General features: G+C 39.4%; 1 protein-coding gene across 4 annotated transcripts in view; it reads left to right on the top strand.

Annotated features, from left to right (window-relative positions):
• Positions 1 to 23958, top strand: part of SHANK2 (SH3 and multiple ankyrin repeat domains 2) — a 362639-nt gene that overhangs the window by 11816 nt on the left and 326865 nt on the right. For all 4 annotated transcript variants that reach the window (XM_074918532.1, XM_074918533.1, XM_074918531.1 and 1 more), the window contains exon 3: positions 15426 to 15497. The gene's annotated coding sequence lies outside the window, so the exon portion shown is untranslated. The remainder of the gene's footprint in view (positions 1 to 15425; positions 15498 to 23958) is intronic.

Here is a 23958-nt window from a genome sequence, read left to right as displayed (position 1 = left end):
AAAAAATAAAACAGCAGTGGAGCTGGAGAACGTAATCAGTATATACAATCCTGCTGTAATAAAATATGGGCATAATTTTGTCAGTTCAGACCATGCTAATGTTCTTTCAAAATGAATTAATAAATTAATATGAAATACTTGAATGCTATCATGCATTAAGAAAAACAGTCATGTAACCACTGAAGGCAGTTTATTAGGTAACCATAAATATTGGCTGCAATTGTCTGCAGGAAAAAACCCCTCACTTTGTACATTTTTGCTTCACGGCTATCTTGTATACTTGATATTTCTGCCATGTGGAAGTCTGAGAGGCTGTACAAGGGATGCCACACCTTGTACTCTACCTGTGTGTAAGGGTTATTTGGTTAATGCTTATTTTTGTTTCAGACTTCTTGGGGAGCTTGTAGAGTCTTTGTCACTGAACACTTGTAAGAACAAGTAAGAGATACCTGTTGGCATATACCTAGGTCTGTTTTACCTTGCTTAGGGGCAGAGAATGAACTAAACACCTTCTTGATGTCTGTTTGGTCCTAATTTGCCTGATACTCAATCTGCTTGAAGTGGTCAGCTAAAAGCTTGCTGGTAAATAGTTTATGAAGCTGAGAAAGTGTAATTGAATTTATTTTTCCAGAAGGAATTTATTCACTGAATGTTACACACTAGTTTTTTCTATTGGTGATAATCACTTAATTGTTTCTCCAAAATGTCTTCGTTAATTCACCTATGTGTGAGAAAGACCAAAATCACTTGTTCATTAGGGTAAAGCATTTTGCTAAAAGAACATGTAGCCCCGTCCGGGGCGAGGTGTAAATTCCTGATCTAGTTTCTGGTTGTGGATCATTTAATTAATGGACTGGCTGATAATGGAGACACACTTTTAATTCAGGCTCTCTTAAAAAGGACAGAGTGTGGTATATTCCTGGCAGCCTCACTGATGTATAATGCTTTCAGAGGAGTCACTGCACTAGTTAAGAAATACCCTATGTGCACCCATCAGTTCCTTAGTCAGAGGAATGCCAGCTGATTCTTTGCGTTCCCTGGCTGGAGCTGCTCAGAGGTAGATGGGGACGTTCTTGGTGTTGTCACTTTTGGCAATATATAAAACTCACCGGAATGCTTGAAATTACCTTTCCATGTACTACTTTTTCATTGCAAAGATCGTCATGATTTCTTAGGTCATGATGGAATGTGTTGCCCTGCCTGTTCAGTGAGGTCTCCTAAACAATGTTGTTAAGGTGGTCTGTCCTTTGTAAAACGCTGTTGTTTCTGTAAAGAGAAGGGAGTGTGGTGGCCTAGGAACAGTTGTTTTCAGTTTCTTGAAAAGGTTGAAATGTGTTTCAAAATGAGTGAAAATAAAATTGTGTGTAAGCAGTTAACAGTTATGTGTGCATGGGGAACTTTTTTTTTTTCTTTAACCAAGTCACAGTGATGATCCCAAAATCAGCTATTAGAAAGGTACAAGGGTTTTGGGTAGTACATTTAAACTTCAGATCAGAGGAGCGTGCAGAAGAACTGCTGATTTTTAGTGCTATGAAAGTAAATGTTATTTTACTTCTACAGGCATATACTCCCAAAAAGAAGGTGCAAACAAAGTTAGGTTGGTTCAACAGGATTTTAGAATTTTTATTATGGCAGAAGAAATCTGTAAGTTAGATTTTAGTTTGTCTTACCCAGAGCTTTCACATCCACTTTATCCCTTGCCAGGAATAAAAAAACCTTTAACCACTTTGTTTTATTTCTTATTTACTGGGTTGCATTCCAGAGTTGCTGTGGAGACTGCTGTTGTAAATTTCAGTGGTGGCCATGTGATAAGGGAATTGTAGCCTCCCAGAGACTTTGATAAAAGTTTTCTCCCATTCTCCACAGAAATTTAACAGGCAGTTAAAAGCAGAGGCTGTGAAAACCTTCAGGCCTGGCAAGCATGGGAAAGAGAAAGATGGGCCAGCTATCACTCAGGGCTGGGTGTGGGTGGAAGAAGGACTCTTCCCCTTGAAGAACAGTCCTAGAACTAGAGGAGCCAAAGGGCAATGAAGCTGACAGTCAAACTTTACCATCCTTTGAGCTTTCTGGGCTTATTCTGACTTAAGCCGTGCAAGGAGAAAGAGTAGTGTGCAGCTGTAGGACACATGCATTAGACCTGGTTATAGGGACTGTCACGAATGCTGGCTGCCCTTTAATAAGCAACAATTCAAGTATGTTGTAACTGTATCCTTTATTTTAGGGTTGAACAGAAGTGATCAGTGCTGTAATAGGGGACTAGGCTGTATAGGTTTGGGATGATAAGGAAAATAGTACGCTTGAGGTTTGAGAGAAGTATAGACAAAACCTTGAAAGTCTCATCTGAAGCATCTAATTACATCATTCATGTACAACTGTGTGGTCCTTCAACAAAGGCCTCCCAGGGATAACATTGTTTAAAGCAGTTTATATAGTGCGGTCAATAAGAGTAAAAGTTGGTTGTTTTTTTTTTTTTAAACAAAGTCTATATTGGATGTGTATCTGATACTTAGGGAAAGACTTTAAGGGGGCAAAACTTTAAGGGCCAATATATTGCAGTATATCCCATTCTGGCCCCGAGGGGGTTTAGTTCAAGCCCAGTCACGTAGCCTGCACACAGAACAGTTACTTGGTGGACTCAAGTTGGCACGTGATTTGTATTCCTGGGGTCTTGAATGTCTCCGTGTCAGCTGTGCCGTGGCAGGCTGGATTGTATACCAATACCTGCTGTGACATACAAGTTCTAGTTTTAAAGAATGCTGATTTTAATTTTCAGAGATCTGTATTGTGTTAGGTGTGAAAAAGAAGGTCTCGAGAAGATGACTGAGGGCATCATTTTTCTGTTATGTAAACACTTAGTATGACATAATTCTTTAATATTATATCTCTGCATCTCATGAGGGATGTGGTGGAGTTGGACGAGATACAAAGGGAGAATAAAGAAGCTGTGTCTTCAGTTTGGAGAGGAGAAGGCTGAGTGCAAAAAGAACTGAGGTTTTCAGAATCACAAGGCTGGTGGATTATGTGTATGTGGAACTGTCATTGGCAAATTTGATGAACTTTTATGATAACGTGTTTTAAGCTATTCACAAATATTGTTTGCAAATTGAATGATAGATAACAAGCATAAATATCCAGTTTGCTAATTATGATGCTAATAGGCCATTAACAACTGATTCTGTTAGCACTTAGTGATGTTTAATTCGGGTTGCTTAGTATTGTGTTTGCATTTATTGGTACTAATGAGGCATGCGAGATACTCCTGTGGTTTGTGCTCTGAAGATTTATCTGAAAAATACTGCTATAAACATAGTCCTTATTGTTTTCCCCTCAATACTGTTTATTCACTTTTCTGTTTCCTACTAATAATCAAGTAGTTATAATTTCCATCCCAGTAATTTCCATGCGTCTTCCAAAATTTAAATGGCCAGAGGATGACTTCTGTATGCCTTTTCGGTGCTGTATTAATTTCTTCTGATTTGTCTGTGATTGGCGATGTTACAATGTTCATAATACCAGTAAGAAAGTGTAACTGTGTGACTCGGAGTTGAGATGCTGTGTAGATGGCATCCACACACATCTCACCGCTGTCCAGGAAGAAGTGGAGGTGGGAGGTGGAGACAGAGCAGACTTGCAGTGCAAGGTGCAGCCAGACTGGACTTTGGCAGGTGGGCTTTTTAATATGGTACCAAACTAAATTTTGGCTAGATAACATTGGATAGGTTAGATTCATGGCTTTGCCATAATTCTCAGGGTATCTCTCCCAGCTGAAGCTGTGGCCAGTAATCTCACTGAGGCAGTGACATGGTAGCTTCAGAGACCTTGACAGGTTTTTCTCCAGGAATGTGTTCAGTTGTACTCTGAACACATGCTGAGCTTTGGTGTCTGATGGCATTCTGTGGCAGTGAGTTCCGCAGCTTCATCATGTGTTTTGAAATATAAAACTTGCTCCTTTTATTAGAGGAGGTAGGAAATTCTCTGCTCCTTTTCTCCTGATGGTACATACCTCTCAGTAAACTTTTCCCAGGCTTAAAAAGTTGTAATATATTTTTTTTCTTTATGCATGCTAACTTTTTTCTCTATTTATTTTTTTGGCCAACTATCTGTATGTTTTTTAGTTCCCCCCTAGTCCTTTCAAGACTGCAAGGAAGTGGAGGAAGATGAGCAAAGAATAGGGCCAGGACCTGCATTTCATATGACTTAATATCTTTTATTCTTTAGTTCTTTTCTAATATTCTAGTTACTGAGAATGCAGCACATAAAACTGACATTTGCAAAATACTGTCTGTCTTGAATGGCAGTAATTAGCTCTATTTCCATTGCTGTATGTGTAGAGCTGTTTTTGCCAATGTCACTTTGTATTTATCAACTTCATATCTGTGCTGCCATTTTCTTACCCAGTCATCACTTTCTCTTGTTGCTTCCTGCTGCCAGCATCTTTCCTCCCTTCAGACTTATCCTAGACTTTGTTGAAGAAACACTCAGAGAGTGATGTAAATTTTGCTGTTTGATGTATCTCCGCGGGCAATTAGTGATTCCTTCCCTGTAGGAAATAGGACCCAGAGCTGTTCTTTGGAAGAAGAGCTCTCTTGGGAATCCCCCAGGATAGCTCAGAGAGGTCAGGCTGCTCAGATCTCACTCTGGGGCTTATTGCCAATAGTAGCTTTTACAGCTATTTTGTGCTCCCTGCTTTTGTTTTTTCTTCCATGTAGCCAGAAAAGCACACTCAGTCACCTAGAGGTTAAAGAATGGCTTAATGGAATCCATGTACATCTTTCAGTAAACGAGTATTTTTGTATTTCACACCCACAAATGTGCTCTTCACAGTTTCACATACTTTCTTCTTTCTTTTTAAGGTGCACCTTGGAGGTGTAGCTTAGGTCAGGGTGACACCAGGAAGCATTAGCTTTGCTTAATTCCTGACAGATGTACACCTTGTATTTTCAGGGGGAGGAAGGGAAGGGTTATTTCTGTCTGAGATTGCATTTAAATCAAAATACTCCGTTTCTCAGGGTGAAGATCACTCAAACAGAGGTTACAACTACTCTGTGTATAAGAATATTTGATTTCACTTAGCAGGCTACATGGCCATATACTGCTTTGAGGCATATTAACATTTATTTTTTCTGCATGGAAGGTCAGTTTCCCATATAGCAATCTACATATTTGTAGAGCTGATTGAGTGATCTGTAGTAGCTCAGTGTCTTTTTATAGGTATATATGACTTTTTAAATACTTTATTTTGGGGGGATAAATTTTCTTAGTATTATATTATTTCATGGTATTTATGGGGTTAAACAAACAAATTTGTGGATAACGAAACTAGGCTACATGGCCAAGGCTAATTAACCAGTATATAGGCAGCTAAAACCAGGGAAGGGGACAAGCTGTGAATAGAAGAAACACATGACAAAAGGCAGCGTGACCCATATTCGAAAGTTAGGGAAAAATATACGTGTTTCTTTAATTGTATTTACACTTTCTATCTTCTGGACAGATCCAAGTTTGTAAAAATTGAAGACCCTGAACTACATCCATACTGTGAGTAGGGATACAGTGCTGAATAAATCCCCTGTAGAAATAATAGCTGACTGCGTGGTTCTGTGCGGTAGATCCTTTCTGGAAAACAGATAAAGAAATTGATGCCTGATGTAAGCATTTACTGCAATATATTATAGGAGCAAGGATTTTATATGCATGGCTCAGATGGTTTGTTGGTATTAATAAATGAAGTTCCACTAATGTGCTAAATATCTCTGTGGTGATTCGGAGAAGGGACAGTATTTTTTACTTCTGCACAGAACACGAGTCAGCAAACCTTAAATTCAATATGGTGATAATAAATGGGCCAAGTCATCTTGCGTGGCATACACAGCATGTAAGTAGGAAAAAGCCAGACAAGGGTCTCTAGAACAGAGGTGCCAGTGTCCACATGAAGGACGTGCAGCTGTGCAGCAGGGGGGATGGACTGGTGCAAAGCTGCCTGCCAGAACCCAGTGCCACTGCAACAAACACTTGCTGCAGAGAGTAGAACCAGTGCATCACTGACACACCAGCCCAAAGCTCCTGTCTTAGTATCAGTCATGGCATGCAAACACAGGTAACGCCGTCACAGGGATGATGGGTTTTGTGAGGGAGAGGCAGCACAGTGCAGCTGTGTCTCACGGGTGCTTGACTGGAGACAGCTGGAGCCAAGCATCCTTTACATAAAATGTCCAAGGCTGCCTTTTAGGGGTTTCTTTTCTGCTGTAATTCTTTTGTCATGTAAATTTCAGTGTATTTTCAGCAGAAGTAAATAAGTGTTGCATAATTTGGTTGAGTGGCATAGGTTTTATTTGAGATCTCCACTGAGATCTGTGTACATGTGTCAATTCTATTCTCCTTTCACCCATCCCTTTATCAGAGAAGATGTGTTTGCCTGGGAACAGTGACTTCCCAGGGGATGGTGGGTTGTTAATGAGACTCAAAAATGATACCTGGTTATTTTGAAGTGAGATTGTGATCTTAATGCATTGCTTGTATGTGGCTATCCAAAATGTGCAGAGACTTAGGAATTTGTAAGCTGTGGAAAGCTTTGATATTCTTCCATTTCCGGAGTTCCAGTTTCACTGAACCTTGTTTGTTTGTTATCTGTATTCATAAGGGAAGGAAGAGAATCCTGTCCTAGAGTAAAACTATTCATTTAAGACAATGTATTGTTGGTACAGATGCTGAAGATCTGCTTCCGCTCTACATATCAGCTGTGTTAAAGCACATAAACATGTGTTGTAATACAAACGAGTCTAATCTTGGTGAATATTCTCCAACATATATGGAAATAATCCTATTTAGGTAGCTGAAAAAATTCATGGCAACGATTTGTTACTTGCTATACCTACTTACACTGTTAAGTCTCATTCATTGTAAACTGTGATCATAGCGTGTTATGAGGCTTGTGTTTTCTTGTGGTTTTATCTCCTCATCTGGTTCCCTTCCAGCTCACCACATTTCACAAGTAAATTCAAGGCTAGATTAGGAAGCTGCATCCCAGATGCTGTTGAATTGAGCGATTGTGTTTGGGGAGGCAAACGCTCTCTGGGAGCCTGCCTGGAATCTGCTACAAGGAAAGGCTCACACGCTGCTCATTTAAAGGGCATCTTTCCTTGTGCCGTGTTAATGGAATGAGAAAAATGTATCCCTGGTGATCTGGGATAAGCTGAACAACTTGTATTTTGTGTGGTTTTCACTTTTTCTTGTTTGTTTTGCTTGTAATTTTCTCAACGCAGAGACTGTGGACCATGAGATTAATTAGGCCTGATGAATTTTCTTGAGATATGTGGCAGCAGCTCTTAACCTCTGTAGCTTGCTATATGCATGGTGATTTGCTAGCTAAACCTTAACAAAATTTTAAATTAGCACAAATGTTTTCTATATTATTGACATGGCTGTCATAATAACTTCGGTAAGAACAGTTTTAATAATCCATGGCAGGTTGATCAAATTATTTGAAATATATCACTGCATTTTATCTTGCATTTCTATTTCCTTTAAGTACTGCTAGCATGATATAAACTAGCTTATTTCTTCTGACAATGGAAAATGTTTTTCTCAACCAAACTTTTAACCTACCCCCCCCATATGCTAACAATCCCATCCTCTTACACCAGCTTAAATGTGTTGCCAATAAACTGCACCGAATGGGAATGGATTGACCTGTGTGTTCACATCACTGGAGTTAGAGGCAGGATCTGGCAGCTGAATAATTTACTTCAGAGCAGGTTGGGTCTCCTTGCGCAGGTCAGCCACAACTCTGGTTTCTCTCCCTTTCATTACTTCATCTTTCATCTCTCTTCACTTACCATAACTCAGCTAGGAAAGCTAATAAAATCTCGTCTTTCACTAAAATTCTGGTCTTTAAGAGAATGATAAAGAAACAGAGGCTATAGTTGCCCTCAAAGATTTGTGATTTATAATGGGGGGGAATAATGTCCCTCCTGTTGTCAAAACTGTAACAAGTGTTTCCACAACTCAGCAATGATTGTTTAGAAGGTACATGTAAATAAAATGCCATCTGGACTGCTGAAAGCATGGCAGATAACAGCACTCTGATAGTTTGAGTAGATTGAAGCTGTTTCTTTCTTTTAGGTAACTGTAATCTGTGGATGTCATTCACTTTTTGAAATTTTTTTTTTTTTTTTTTGTCAATAGTTGGTAACATTCACAACCTTTTGGAAGTGTCCAGATCTAAAACCCAATCAGCTTGCTTTTGTTTTTTAAATACAGTTGACAGGTTGTCCCTTGAGTTAAGGCTAAAATCCAGTTACAGGTATAGGTAGAAAATGGGTACATGTCTTTCTGTGAATCTAAGTTGTCCACCTTCTCATAGAACAGAAGAGTAGAAATTTTGCAGTGCAGAATTTAGAATTGACTTCATTGAGTTGGACAGATCGGATGAGTTACATGAAAAATTACATCCAAGGTGAGCACCTTCTGGCTTTTCAAAAAGCTTTTATTATTTATTAGTTATCATAGATTTTGCAGTATTCGGGAAATGAAATAATTATGAGCCATGAACTGAGGATGACACATTTTTCTTTCATCACTGATTGCTTATAATTTGCAGTAATACTTATTACTTTAATTATATTACCATTTTATGTTTAGATAAGCATAGGAAGGAGGTATTTTTCTTTCCATAACTGAACATTTCTTTTAACTTGCTACAAACAGGCAAAAAAAGTGCAGGATTTGATTCTAGCCTTTGTTTCATTATCATAAACTCAGAATTTAAGCTGTTTGGAATTATATTATTCTTTATATGTCATGGTTTTCCTAGTAATATGAGTCTCCATAACCTTATGAGTGAAAATGTTTAATTTTGGAAATACTGAATGTAGGCATTGGATAGGTTTCATGTAGACTATAGCAAGACATCCAGATATTTTTTTGCGATTGAAAGGGATTGTCGGCAGTGTACATTTTATTCCTGAGCCTGACTTTTAATGCTGAGAGTATTGCATGTACTGCAGTTGTTCTGGTGGCTGTGGACTGTCCCTTAATGAAGTGCCAGGTGACAAAATTGCTTCATGTTGTCTCTTCGTATTTGAATTCTCCTTAGTTGCTGCCACGCTCAGAGGTCTCGAGAATCCTCATAATGTAAATTAAACTATGCTCTGCTTCAGGTGATTGTCAGTCCAACTGTTTGGACTACAACTGCTATTTAAATGTCTTGCAGGCTCTTCTGATCCTGACTCTTCAGTGTTTTCCCTAAAGGGACCTTTTGTAATGAAGGTTATACCACACTAAGTAACCTGGTAGAGAAACCAGCAGCCGAGTGGTATGGTCTGAATATATGGCTGTCACACTTTGAGAGGGGGAGGGAAATCTCAAAACCTGTTGCCCTAAGGGTTCCTACTATAGCTTCTGTACTTGAGAGATGTTGTAAAGCTGCACAATGACGTGTTGGATCTGAAGTTCTGCTAGACTGTTTGGGCAGCAGTACTGCCCAGCACCAGTTTGAGTTTGGGAAGGATTTTTGCCTCTCATTGTGCTTGTCCTATTTAAAGCCCCTGACTATTTGTTTTCTACTTAAAAGTGGGGAATGTTTGTATGAAAGCCCTGAATTCTGCCTAAATCGGATCAGCTAGATACATTCATCTTATTGTGAGATAGCGAAGTTTGGGTCTTCTCGGATCCTGATAGGTTCATATTTATATCAACTCATTTACTTATGGGTTACTATACTCCACATTTAGTGAGGCTAATCAAGCTTCATACATCAAATATGCAGATTCCTGGCTTTTGCTGTCACAAGAAGGTTTTGCTTCATACGCTCATGCTATAGCACTGCACACCCCTTTTAACTTCCAAATGCAAGAGGTCATAATCTTTTGGCTAGCAGTGCTCAATTTGTGCGGCTGTGGAGCCGAGACAAAGTGTGTCACTTCAGCAAGGGACTTGCCTATATTCTTAACTTCACCCATGCGCTATTCCTTATGCATTATGCATGGCCACGGTGTTAAGAGATCTGCAGTTTGCATGCAGGTCAAAAACTAAGTGAGGTCTAACAACTATTACATTTTCTAAGTATTTTGGAAACAGGTTTAATAAAGGACAGTAAAATCAAGTCAGCTGTAACACAGGTCCAAGTGGGGTAATGAACATTGCCCAAAACTAGGAAAAGTGAAAATAGCCCCTGTTAAGTCCTCTGCCGTTGCACAGTCCAGTCAAGAGTCCATCAGGGAAATGAGCTGAGTCTGCTGAGCTGGGCAGTGAGGGGACCCTGAGCACAGCTCAGGGAGGTTGGGATAATGTCCTGCTCACGACTTTGTACCTTGTCTTCCCTCCTCCTCCAAGCCCAGGGAACTGGAAGAAGCCGTCTGGTGCCTGGGTGGGAATGGGTGGCTGAGGGATCTCATCTGTACGTCTGCTTTGCACTTACATGGGACATCCGTGGTTTTGTGCTAACGTCTCATTTTAGCATATTGTGTTGCCCAGATTCTTGATGTTGCATTTTTCCTGTGTCTGTTAAATATCTTTGAAGAGGCACTGTGTGGGACTGTGGAGGTTCTCTGTGTCTTTAGTGTATATGAAATTAATGGTACATATTGTCTGTATTTGGAGAGGAATTATATTTTGTTTTTTGCTGCTAGCATGAACTTGCTGCCATAAGTAGTGAATAATCTGAGGATGCAAAGCATCTGGCATTTTTGAAGACCATTCTCTGCTACCACACAATATACAAACATTTAAGCTGTTATGTTTAGACTGTTGAGGAAAACAAGATTAGAGTAGTCGAGCATAGCAAAAAACCAAGAGAGTCACAAATATGTGAATTCATTTCAGTAAGTGTTCAAACAGCTGTAGACTTCATATTTAGTTCTAAAAAGCTCCGTGTGGAGTCCTTTCTGTTCTGAATTTTAAAGATATGCCTAAATATGGTCTCTCCTGATGGATAAAATAACTATTTTTCCACTTCTTTGAACTGTTTTCCTGATTCTTTTAACATTTCAACCTCGTTTGCTTTGGCTTTATATCATGGCAGAATTAGATGGTAGTAGTGTCTTAATCTCAGATAGCTCTTCCCTTGCTAAATTCATTTTTCAGCTTGTTGCTTTGTTTGTTGCTGAGCTGGAATAAAACCAGGTTTGCTTATTAAGTCTCTCTCAAGCAACATTTGAATCCATCATGTACATATGTGCCAGAGACAGAAGCCTTGATTCTAGTACTTGCCTCAGTATTTGAGCTCTCAGTCTAATATGGGAAAAAAGTGGAGAATTCAGTGTGCGTGTTTGGGGTCTATTAGTATTAAAGGTCTGGGAGTCTCTGAGTATTACTGAACTAAAGGACTGCCTGGAGCCTTACAGTGCAGAGTGCCTTCAGTTCTCTATAAATTATATGAGTGTACTGTTAAAGCAGCAGTTAGTACTTCCATGTAGGTTAACAGAACTGTTTCAGCAGTTTTTTACTAAACTGGGTTGTGTAAAGTATTCTGTAGTCATGTGAACCCTTCTGGTGTTCCCGTTCTGTAGACGTGATGTATAAATTATCTTTGATTTCAGAAGCTGCTAGCAATGTGAGCTTATGTGCAAGTAAGAGGGTCTTGAATGTTGATGACATATTTTTGTGTACATGAAAATAGAAAACACTTAGGATGCTATGATAGCACTGAGATTGAAAAGGCTGTTTGTGTTCAGAAAAGTTAAGGCTAAATTAATTAATGAAATCTGTCATTTGAAATTGTATTAATTAAAACATGCTAATCCTGTAGTTGAGTGCTCCCAAATGCTTCATTTTTGAGTGTTTCAGTATATCCATTTTCTGTGCCATCCCCATAAATTTCCAGAGATGGATATTTTTGTATGGCTGTGCAGACATCTGTGCAGATAAGCTGGCTGGTCAGCTGGGAGCCAGTTCAGAAACAGAAACTGGGGCTGCTCTGGCATTGAAATAATGCTATGAAGTTATGCAGAAATATTTGCTGGAGTTTGCCAATACGGTTTTATGGTTTTTGTTGACTTGTGTTTGTGTGAGTCAGAATACTGGCAGAATAAACGCATGTTTGTCTGCTCAGGAGCTTATCTACTTCAGTAGTTGAATTTATTTGAGCTCTTACTAGTTAGCAGCTTTTACTTTCCTAGGCATAAGAGAAATGCCCTCAAACAAGGTTATCTTCCTTATAGAAGATTCATGAAATGTACATATCACCGTGAAAATTTTGACGTTTTCATTCCACTTGTTAAAATTCCTACAAATATTAGAAAAATTTCTAATTTTGAAACTTGCCAGATGTGGGGGAAGGTTTGACCTGTCTCCTTTTGGGAGCGTTCATTCTGCAGCAGAGGGGTGCAGCGAGGGCTTTGCTCCAGCAGTGGAAGCAGCTGCAGCGCCCTGCGCTGGGGAGGCATTTGCCCGGGGAGGGGGGAAGAGGAGCAGCAAGAAGCAGCTGAGGAGAGAGGACTATAAATACTGCATGGCTGCAGCTACACTGCTCCCTGAACCGAGTTACTCTTGCTACAGTGCACACTGCAAAAATGTCAGATCTCTTCACTGTACAGCACTGAATCACGTGGAAATAACTAACTACCATTTGTCTCTGTTTTGGAGCTGTGGTTTGGTGGTTTTTAGGATGATTCAATAAGGAAAATGGTTTATGTGATGCTGCTGCCTGTCTTTTCTTCCTTCCTTATCCATCTCCTACTTTCTAGTGGCTTTTGAATTTACTGCTCAACTTCAGCTAAGTTTTTAAAGGACCAGAAATCTATTACGGTTTTATCTTTCTACAAACGTGTTAACGATGGGTGATTAGGTGTAAAGACCCACCCTGGAGCTCCCACGGAGGGAAAGGCAAGTTGCTTGTGGTGTCTGGTGTGTCACCTGAAGGATGAGCCTGTGCACGGCTGTGCTCTTGCCCAGCCACACACGAAAGCAACCTCTGGAAGAGAAACCTGTTGCAGTCGAAGTGCTAGGGATGTGCGAGTAACCTGGGATTTCACGGCACAGAGATTTATTTAAGGGTGCATTGGAGACTCTGAGGTAAAGAGGAGCTTCTGCTCTGCTGATCCTGTGCTTGAGGAGAGGAAAAAACAGGATCTGGGAGGAAACTCAGTAATTTTTGTCTGCACATGGGTGTTAAGAGAATCCTATTGTAGAAACAGAAGATAGGACAAATGCTCACTTTTCCAATGATGGTGCCTTTCTTCACTGTGCAGCCTCACCCAGCCTCATTAAGAAGCCAGTATTGGCACCATTTAATTTGTTTTCTATGAATTTGCAATATAGAAATACTCTCATTTAAGGAGCCTGTCCTAGCTCTTGGCAAGCCACTGTTTGTCATGTTGATTTTTTTTTTTATCCTTAGGGTTAGCTCTGGAGAGTACTGTGAAAAATAACATCCAAAATACAAAATGCAGTCATGCTACTGGGTAATTTGTTTAAATAGAAGAATTTGGCCTCTACACAGAACAAGCTGCTGGCATTCTCGTCTCTTTCATTATGAAGTGCCAAAATTCTCTGCAATAAGTTTCTGTAGCCTATATTTCTGTGGGGTATTTAGTAGCTGAATGTTTAACATTTATGTTGCCTTTGTTCTTTGTATTATTTACCAACAAGGTCCCAAAATACTGGCTTAAGGTTCAGGCTATTGCTGTGGATATACCTTTAGTAAATCTTAGCAATATCTATCCAAAACTGACCAAGTTATAAATCTTTCCTGAATTAAAGAAAGGTTGGTTTTGGAGTATGTTGTGCAGATGTGTCAGCATTTGAGGACAGTTTTGGAAAGTTTCGTCTATGATGGATATATCCAGTCCCAGGTAGTTCTTCCTCCTCTGCCTCTGGATCCATCTAGAAACTGAAAGCTGGTGTATGTTAAGAGTTCAAAACTGAAAGTGGTTGATTCCTTCTCTTGGAGATTAAGAACCTGTTAGTTTAGTTACTTGATTGTGCTTTGCTTTTCATCTGCTGTCTTCTTTCCTTGTATGGATTCTGGTTTTTGCTTTAGGAGAAAGCTGATGATCTTTCCTTACCTAACTTTCCTACGACCTTCACAATCGTGGAGATCATATTTATATCTCCCGCTCTAAAAATGGAAAACCTACTCTGTTTAATTTCAAATGCAGCTTACTTCTATATGGTACACCATACAGCAGTTCAGTGTGGGAAATGTCCTTCAATAGCTTTTTTTGTTGCTGCTGTAAGATAGTTGTGCAGAATTATGCAGGTGCTGGAGACAGATTTGTAAGTATTTTCTTCCTATTCAAAACTTTCTGGATAGGTTTGTTTATTTTTAGTAAAACGTGTCAAAGTCTATATTTAAAATAAAAAATGGGCTTAAATGTGCTGAAAGTATTTAAATATTTCCTCATACATGTACATATTAACTATTACTTGAATGTGCACAGTAAGAAGGGTCTAATAAAGTATAGAATAAGGAGGGGTGAATTTGAGATGAAGTCAGTTTTTATTTATATTGGGGTAAATGATGTGGTGCCAGTGATGTTCACAGAATTATCCTTGAGTAATTCCAGTTTCACTTATGGTCATGTTTTGTATTTTTTCTGAAGTTGCATGACTGCTTTACACTTCTCTTGTGTCTAAGAGAGAGTGCCTGTTGAGGTCTCTTATTGTGGTTAGAAGTAACAGGTGTAACATAATCTAGTATTATTTTTTGATGGAGCACCATACACTAGAGTACACCAAAAAGTAAAAAAGTTTGTCAGACTTGCTTTTGCAATGGAAATCTTCGGATTTTCCCTTCTTCATGTCTGTAAAAGGAAGAAATACATGATAGACAAGACTTTCTTCAGCACGAGCTTCTACCCATCAATGAAAGCAATAAAATTTGAATCTAGTCATGCACACTTCAGATCTTATCAGTTAGCCAGCTCTAGGCTACCCCTTCCTGTGCTGAGAGCTGGCCTGTGATGCTGCGCATGGTCAGCATCTCTTTGGAGGGCTGGAAACAGTGGACCATAATTTCTGCATCACAGGTGAACTTGGGGAAAAAACAAGCATGTTGCTGCTCAAATTTGCGTTGTTGAACAAATGCATGTGCCTGGGATGCCCAGTGCTTTCCCAAGACTTAAATCAAAGAAGATGTCTGTGGGAAACAGCAGAGCAGCATCTTTCACCTTCTGTCAGATAACCAAAAGAGCCTATTTTTGCCTTAGCCCTGACTTCATGCTGCCAGAAGCTCTCTGCAGTGGCTGAAGTTACATCAGGCTCCGCTGTTGCAAAACTATGCATAATATTTATGTTACAGCATGATGAATATGTTGGGAATTTGCAGTGTGATAAACTTCCCGTCTCTCTTGCAGACTAATGTATCAAAATCCCTTTCGTGCCTTGAGTGTTTCTGTTTTGTAAATGTTTAAATCGGGTGGCCATTAGGTAACTGGATTTCTTCTTCCATGTGTCAATCTTCTTTATGTCTCTCTGTATTTTTACAGGAATCTGAGATGAGAGAGAGCTAAATTCTGATGCTCATCTTGATGCCATCGCTCTCATCTGTATATTGACAGGTAAGTGTATCAAGCTAATTTTGTAGAGAAATCATTTAAGTTACACGTGTTGGTGGGCAAATCTACAGTTACAGCCCAGGACTTCAATTGCATGTCTTGCTGGATTCTGCTAAGGTGTATTTCAATAAACAGGTGGTCAGAAATTCTTGAAAAACCTGCTTGATCCCCAGCAAGGAAAATGTTCCTTATCCTGCTTTACAGTGTTGGGTGGATTACGAGTGTGATCTCAGAGCAGAGGAATTTGCAGCTTAACTGTAGCCTGTAGTGAAGACAGCTGGCAGATCTTGTTAACTTTTATCCTCACGTGTAACAGCTCTCTTCCTCCTCCTACCGAATCTACTTCAAATATGAACTAGCAGGTAGACTGATGTTATAATACTTTGTGTATTACACATGTTAAACCTCCTATTTTTTGCCTAGGAGCAATTTGTTAATGAGAACACTGTAAATAAGCAACTGATAGTAGATTTGAGTAAAGAATTTTTGAGGGTTCATACTGTAATGCTCTTGTCATACAATTACATGAGAACTGATGGACTAGTGAGTCGGTGTGGAGCCTTTTGTGATAGAGCACAAGCATATTCCTGTATTCCTTATATGTTTTTCTTTTACCCTATCTGAATGCAGCATTTTCAGTGTTTTCTATTCAAAAAGGTTTCTAGTCTCTACATATTTATCTTTTTTTTTTTTTTTTTTTTTTAATACTTTCTATGATTCTTTTAAAAACAGTTTTAACGGTTTTGGTAGTACTCTGGAGGCGTCTTATAACTTTTTGTGCAAAACAGTTTCTTAAACTAGAATTATTTTATTGGCTTCCAGTTCAGTCATTAAAAAAAAAAATAGAAACTTTAAACTCACAAAACAAGAAAAAGGACAGATTTAAAATTAGGTTTCCTTTGGTAAAGCTTGATACTTCTGTATGATCTGAAAACTAAAAAACTAATTTTCTCTGTGATAAGAGAAACTGAAGGTGCCTTTTCTTGCACTGGCTGCTGCAGGTGTCTGTGTTAATGTCCATTATGAACACAGATCATAGATAAGATAGTAACTCCTAACAGTATCTTTGGATGAGCACTGGAAGGAGAGTGAAAATACAGAAATTATGTAAAATGTGTGAGATAGATTGCTGTAAGGTGTGTGGTGACACGAAGTGGTATAATTTGGAGCAGTAGTCTGTAGAAATGGAAATAAGAGAAAGATTAAAAAAAATATGTGTACCTCAAAGGCCAGTGCAACAAAAATTTCTAGCTTATCAGGCATTTGCTGTTTGCTTCTGTGGTAGTGCCACTATCAAAGATAAGTACTTATGCCAATTAAAAGAGGAAGATAATGGTACAGAAACAGGTGGATTTGGATTTTAAGTATTGCATTTGACTGTGTTGAGTTGATGTGCATAATTATGTTTTATCATCTGAAATGCTTAAGCGAGTTGGCAGTTGTGGTTAGGACGTTTTCAAGAGTCAGGCTGGTCTTTAGTCTATGGCATGACCAAAAGAATCCATCAGAGCTCATGCTGTCACTTCCTGATAAGGGATGTATATATTTGGATTGGATACAGGAAGTGTGAAAGTGTGGTTTGTGAAAGGGAATATATGAAATAATTCTAAGAACAGGGAAATAAACTTAAGTAGCTCAATTTTTAGATTATGTGCTCAGTGATACTAAGCCGTCTGTGGGAAACAAAAAGGCCTTGTCAGTGTGTGGCTGATCTACCTTTCAGGTAAGTCTGAAGCATAGGGAACAACAGCTACTCATAACTAGCTTGGATAATGTATAAACACTAAAATATAGTTTAAAATATAGATGTGCTTGTGTAATGTGTCTGCTTACCTTTTCAGTCTTTTTTTTTTTTTTTTTCATTGTTTCCCGTTTACATTCATAGCAGTCCCAGTCAGTGCAGATGTGAGAAGCAGACATTCATGACTGAGCACGCTGTGCTGTTCCATAGTGAGAACCAGCAGTGACAGTGATGTTTGATACAGGCTGTAAACACTCTGCGCTTTACATGCTTTGAGTAGTTACTGAAATGGAACTTTCATCCCAGTTCTGTGCTTTTCGTAATATTACTATAAGTTTTTGCTGCACATACCAGTCCCTGGGTTTGAGTCTTTAGGTTAGGGTTGGGGTTTTTAAATTTCTTTTTAAAATTACATAATTATATATATTTAACAGCCTTTATTGCAATATACAAAATATTGTAATTATATATTTTATTATTTTTAATATAGCAAACTGTTATTTTGTATGTGGTCTTTCTGGCTTGATATGATCTAATGAATCTTCCCCAGGTTAGAAGGGGATCCAGCCCTGGACCCTGGGTACCTTCGTGGGTCGGGGCAGCCAAGAAGAGATGGTCTGAGGGCCATTCCTGATCCTTCTGCCACGGCAGCAGTGGTGCAGCTCTGCCTCATAGAGGTGTGGGGGGAGCCCTGCATGGCGAGAAAAGGCAAGCTATAATGGTAGGAAATGCAGCTGTCAGGCACGTTAATAGCCACAGGTTTGTGCTGGGAGACATCATCTGGGAGAGGCCTGTTCTTTTGGGCAGAAAGATAGGAGACAACACAAAATCTCATACAAAAACCTGGGGAGGAGCTGGTGGCCCCCGGTGACCTAAGGGAGAAACAGCGGAAGCGTCAAAATTATGAAGTAAAAATGCTAGTGTATAAGAAAGGAGCAGAAATGGTCACTCTTCCTGTGTGGCTGAAAAAAACATGTGGAGAAGAGGAGTTTAAATTTATTAAGGCCTGGGGAAAACTTCGGAAGTGAGGCAGCTAGTGATGGCAAGTATTAAAAAAAACAACATAAAAAACCTGTGAGGCAGATTAAATAAAATCTGTAAAATCTGTGGGAGAACATTAAGCAGACATAAAACCTAATGGCAAATCTCCTTTTAATGCTTCTTTCCTTTAAAAGTATGAATTGAACAAAATATATTTCTAGTTTTATATTAATGCTGAAAAAGAGGGCTTTTCTTGCTCTGTCTCTGCCTCCTTCATGCCTGCAAGCAGCAAAGCAGAGAGTGGGTTCAGTAAATCTCATTAATGGGTATGTCCTGAAGGATTTGGTTCACATGATGGGCTTAATTATTTCCTTCCCTTCACAGCTGCATCACACAGTAAGCAGAGCTGCCTAGACGTTGCTCTTTTATAATGAGGTGCAGGGATAGGTAGCTCTGACAGCATCAACAGATATGTTAGGAAATGAGCTTTGTATAGAAATTGTTCAGATTAGCAACACACGTGGAAGTATTTGAGCAGCAAAATAGAAGTTAAGCAAAGCGAAGGGTGCGTCTGATAGGGTCACCCCAGCCCCTGTTTTATAGAAAACTAGGAGTCCTCTCATGCTTGGTATTCCTGGGCATCACTTGTCTTTGTTCCTAGGGAAATGTGGGCCCATGTGGGTGGCCATCGAAAGGCTGCTTGACTGTGAAACCCCGTATCAGCAGCTGCTTGGTACCTATGGAGTGTTTAGTAAGAACTTTTACTAAATACTTTCTTGATGGCAGAAACTGATAGTAGTATGCCTGGAGTTCAAGAGATGCCATTTTTTCATTAGGAACATTTATATATCATGATTCAGTCAAGAATTTTTTAAAGTGCTTTCATATTTGGTTTGCCTATCTTGATTAGACTGTGATAATTTCCATGGCTGGAATCTCCAAAGTATGCTGTCATGAAATTATAAATGGTAATGAATTCACTTAATCAGGTCTTACAAGACTACAATCAACATGAAATCTAGTCAATTAGAAATAAATCTGTTTAAAGTATTTCTGGTTCTGCAACAGCCTCATTTTAGAACTTGTATTACCCGTGACTGAATTAGAGACCTACATAAATGGGTAGAAATTACATGTTGTAAAGAAATCACTGTAGGTGATATAAACAAATCCAGAACTTTTGCTGATGCTGAAATTTACCTGAATCTCTGTTGTAAACTATAGATTGGACTGTTCAGTCAGTGACAAAATGTGATGTCCCCTTGAAAAGCACAAGGAAGGAATATATCATTGATGGCAAGCATGTATTTGACAGCAAGCACGTATTTGTGTGGTTGAAAAATCTTTATAGATATCAATATATTTTGCAGTGTGTAAATATGTGAGACCATACTGAATGCAAAATGTATGTTTGCTTATATGCTAACTTTCAGGAAGGTTTGGGGTTATAGAACTAAACCATAGTTGTAGGTTAATCATTTGGTTTTATCTTAACCCTTACAACCCTGTTTAAGGAGAAAATACTGATACAAGTGCTGCATTTTGCTGTTGGCCTCAGTAAGACCAAGCTGACCTTATATCCAGTGTGGTTGCTAGTGTTGTTTCTAGATTTAGTCCTCGTCTTGCCCTTCTTTGTAGGGTCAAGTTTCTATAAGTGGTTTGGTCATGGCTTTGTTACATGCATCAGTACGAGGGCAAAGTGACCTTACCTCTGTCTCTGACCCCGAGGAGGCGATGGAGCGTGCTTTTGTCAAGTTTGCAGATGGCACGGAACTGAGGGAACAGGGCTGCCATCCCTTGGGACTGAGGGATGGGGAAATGGGCTGGCAGTAGCCATGTGAAATTCAGTGAGGACAAATACTGTCCTGCACCCGTGAAGGCAGAACCCCTGGAGCAGTGCAGGTGGGGACTGACAGGCAGGGGAGCAGCTCTGAGGAGAGGGACGGGGTGGCCAGGCAGGCAGCGAGCTGGCCACGGGCCAGCAGTGTGCCTGGCAGCAACAGCAGCTGACAGCAACCTGGGCTGTCCTGGCAAGCTGCAGAGCCACCAGATTGAGAAAAGTGATGATACCACTTGACTTGGCACTTGGTATACTACATCTCGAGTGCTGTGTCTGGTTTTGGACGCCCCCATAATACAGGAAAGATGTTGACACAGTGGAGCAAGTTCTTTGGAGTTCCACCAAGAGGGTGGAGACTGGAGGCCTTGTCCTGCAAGGAGAGGCTGAGGGACAGGAGCTTGCTCGGCCTGGAGGAGAGATGGCTTCAGGGAGCATCAGCTGGCCCAGACCTGCAGGAGGATACTGCGATGACAGAGCCAGCCTCTGTACAGCAGCGCATGGCAGAAGGATGAGAGACAACAGTCAGAAGTTGAAACGGGAGAAGTTCAGACGGGGTATGAGGAAAATCTTTTTCCTCATGAGGACAGTCGGGTAGAGGTTGCTCAGAAAGGTTTTGTAGTCTCTGCCCTTGGAGCTTCTCAAGACTGACCTGCATAAATTCATGAGCAGCCCAGGCAGATCTCATCGCTGGAGCTGCTCTGAGCAGGAGGCTGAACTAAAGACCTCTGGAGACCCTTCTAACCCAGATGACACTGATTCTCCAACTCTAAGGCACAACAAAGAATCCATGACATGGTGCTCATGGGAGCTGGTATTTGTATGATTCTGCATTAGCGAGGGGATACTTCACAACAATAGTACTGTTGGTACTCTAAACTCTGTCTCTAAATTAAAAGTACTGTAAGCAGATATCCCAGGGTGATTTAGCATGCTATTTACTTTTCATGTTACATTTCAAACTACACCTGGCATTTAGGTAATGAAAGCTCAAAGAATTTGTATCTTTCTGTATCTTCAAATCTTTCTGTATTTTCAAACACTAGTATTCTTTATAGTTTTTGTTTCCCTGATTCTGCGTAATAGCCATAAACATGTATCTTATTCTGTTTTCTTCTTGCCTCAGAAGTGATCTTTTATTTCTTGAGCTGTTTACTGAAGGTAATAATTAAGTGTTGGTAGTCAGTGAGGAAAACTGGTTCTTTTCATTGGTTTTATTGTGTCTTGATTGCCTAAATTTTGACTACATATAATTTGGTAAAAATGAGTTTCTTATCTTTACAATGAGTTGAATCAAAATCTCAAAGGCCAAGAGAATAATTTACTTCTCAGTTCTTCTACAGAGTCACTTTGCTGCATGGGTCATCTTGGCAGATCACTTAACCTTTCTGAGCCCTCAGATAGTTTTCCCCAGTCTGCTCTCACCATCATCGTTATGTATGTACACACTTCTAAAGAACATCCTTAATTGTGCCATGAGCACAGATTGGCTTGCACAGGCTGGAGTATAAATTAAAGCCCAAGATACGCTTACCTTGCGTTGGAAAATAAGCAGACAAGATGCAGATAAGATCAGCAGAGTTCCTTTTTCAGTATTTCCTCTGAAAAAAAAATCAGGTAAGTTTTTTGCAATTAGGATAAGAGAAGCCTGGAGACCATCTGTCACTGGGAAGCAAAGATATTTGCTGCAGACATATGCAGATGGTTGCAGAGATAGCGAGGACACAACACGTGGCTTTGCTTACACTGGAGTTTGGGTAAACCAAGGGATGGTCACCTGCCCTAGTTCTTCTACAGTGTGTGCATCCTTTCTGGGTCATCATTTATTTGCTGCTTTCCTCTTGAATAAGAAAAGAAATTAAGTAATGAAGGCTGGGCAATTCCTTCTGCCTTTTCTTCCCTCCTCTCTATGTAAGTTGGTTTTGTGGTCCTAACAGGCCAGGGCTTGTTCCTGCTCAGTTCTTCAGAAATTAAGGCAGCAACTGAACTAGACATTTATTCACCTCATGTATTTGCCAATATACTTACCAGCATGAATAATGGTCACAACTTGACCTACGTTTGTACAGCTGCTCCTGATCAGAGATTTCTGGACCCTCATATTAGTAATTCAAATGAAACCTAACTACAAGTGAAGCTGAGCAATGAAACTGGTCTCTACATTTGACAGCCTATAAACTGCACTATTTAAGCAGATCTATATAGAGAAAAACTTTTCTATTTTGTGGAGAATTTCTGTATTTCAAAACTTGATTTCTTTGGGCTTTGGGACAAAACTCCCTTATTTTGGTGTCCTCTCTAGAGCATTGCACTGGAGTGGCATAACTTGGAAATCTCCAATTACATGGCACTTTGGCAGGGGACTGCCCCAGATTTTCAGACCTGTAGAGTCTGAGGTCTGTGTCCCCATATCCCACCCAGCTGAAGATGCTGGGTACCCGGTGTCCTCTATAGACTTCAAGGGGTGTTTCCTACTGAGTTGAAATAAAAATTAATTTGTTGAAACTATAAAAGAAAAAATTCCAACACACACAACAAGAACGGGTAATTGAATTTTTTTCAACCAACTCTCGGACAAAGATAACTCATAAGAAAAATAGAGCATCTGTTTGAAGCGTTGCTTTTTAAACTGGCATATTACTTCTTTGATTAAAGTAATGCAAAAAAAGAGACTATTTTTGGCAACACAGCAAATAAATTAGCATAGTAGCCCCCATCAGGATCACAACTGAAGAAAATCTGGATTAAACTTTATAGCTAATTCTAAATGCTAACTCATATGTAAGGAGAAGAGGGAATCTGCTTTAGCTGCTCTCAGGACCTAATCTACATAACAAGACAGTAACAGTGTTTCTCTGTTAACATTCAATTATGTTTCAATTATCACAAAAACATTTTCTTTATGGATAAAGAGGAAAAAGGTTGATAAGCATAAAATGCAAATTAACAAGCAACTAAACTGCTTTGTTCATCAGGGAGATGAACTTGAGGTAAACATGTTCAACAAGCTTTGAAATTTTTTCAAATTCCTGTTGTAAATGTTTTTAAATTCTCTTATGTCCTTTCTCTCCCATCATACTATAATCTTTTTGATATTTACATAGTCAAGTGCAAGCGAGGCTGGAAACAGAAAGGCTAGAAGATAAAATTGCTTGCCTACATGCTTCTGTTTTGTAAGGAAAATTTTTGGAGAAACCGAAATGACCATTCTATTCATCTTTTATAAATAGGACTTTTAAAAATTAGGTGTAATACTTCTGCATCGAACAATTCATAGCTAGTTAACACGCATTGTATTATTCTTGTTTCAGAAAACTGAAGGGGAATTTTTACATTGCTGAAATTTACAGCTTTGAAATCTCCAGTTATTATATGCAAATATGCTTCATGATAGTAAATATTTATTAGTTGTTCTTTGGACTGGGGACAGAGTCAGTGTAACAGCTGAATCTGTAGCACATTTTCCTGGTTGGGTAGCTGAAAAGCTGTCATGTTCTGAAGAAGTGCATTACTGGATCCAGAACTGGATAAAATTTTCAGTGTTTCATGTTGGCTTTTCATACCTTGGCGGCTGTTTTGCTCATGAATACGACATGCAGGGTCAAGTCTTGTTGGAACTATTCCTAAAGTAATTCTGTTGACTGCAGTGGGATTACATACACGATTGATTCCCCATGCAAGACATAAAATTGCTTAAAAAGGATCTCAGAAGGTTAATCTATGTATTTTTCGCTCCTAGCCAGATTAGCCATATAAAGATTATATGACAGATTCAATGCTACTTGCTTAGAAAGGGGTATTTATTTCAATTTATGAGTCTGAAAAGACACATCTCAGATTTGGGATGCTTGGTGCATTTTCTTAAAAGGTTTTGTTGTTTTTCATCATATTTGAATTAGTTATTT

The sequence above is a fragment of the Athene noctua genome, chromosome 14 (assembly GCF_965140245.1).
Source record: "Athene noctua chromosome 14, bAthNoc1.hap1.1, whole genome shotgun sequence".
In the NCBI taxonomy this organism is placed as follows: domain Eukaryota; kingdom Metazoa; phylum Chordata; class Aves; order Strigiformes; family Strigidae; genus Athene; species Athene noctua.
Note: the sequence above shows the minus strand (reverse complement) of the source record. Positions and strands in the feature narration are given on the sequence as shown.